Consider the following 828-nt stretch of genomic DNA (forward strand, 5'->3'; position numbering starts at 1 on the left):
GAGATGGCTCAATTCCAGCAAAGTAAGTGGGTCGGGGTCATGCTGGATTTGAAAAACATGTTCATTTCCATCCCGATAACTGACCCGGAAGGAATACTAAATATGTGCATTGATGGCACTATGTACAGGTGGACGGTTTGTCCTCAGGGATATCGCAACGCTCCGTCACTAGCTACTGGTGCCGTGAATAATACCTTGAAGAATTTTCAAGCCTCACATTCTCTTCCCCCAGAGGAGGAATTAAGAATCTGGAGTTATGTCGATGATATTGCTATCATGGGTCTTGATAGTTCAGTAGTTTCTAGTATAGTCAACCAACTAGTTGCTCACCTTCAAAGTGAGGGATGGACGATCAATGAGGAAAAGTCATGCCTACATCCTGTAGATGACATCACATTCCTTGGCACCCGATACATCGGTTCCATCCGCCACGGAATCAAACATGATGGTCCTAACATCGATCCATTAAAAACATTCCTCCCTGTTACTAAGAAACATTTCCAACAGCTCTTAGGTCATTTGAACTGGTACTGGCATTATGTTGAACCCAGTGATTTGGCACTCCTCACTAAGTTGCAGCGACAGATCCGTGACAAATCCCAAAAATCCACGCCTTGGATGAAAGGAGATCAGCGAAACCTGCTTCGCCTTCTTAAAACACACAGCTCCAGGCCATTGATCTGGGAGAGTCATTAACCGTAACCCTTGGGTTCACCGCAAACCACGTATGGGCTGTTGTGCACAACCCTCGCGATGAGCTAGTATACACTGCCCATAAGACGCTTCAAGCAGCACAACATCGATATGGAGCTGTAGGAAAAAATCCTC

This window comes from Alligator sinensis, unplaced genomic scaffold (assembly GCF_000455745.1).
Source record: "Alligator sinensis unplaced genomic scaffold, ASM45574v1 scaffold761_1, whole genome shotgun sequence".
Taxonomy (NCBI): domain Eukaryota; kingdom Metazoa; phylum Chordata; order Crocodylia; family Alligatoridae; genus Alligator; species Alligator sinensis.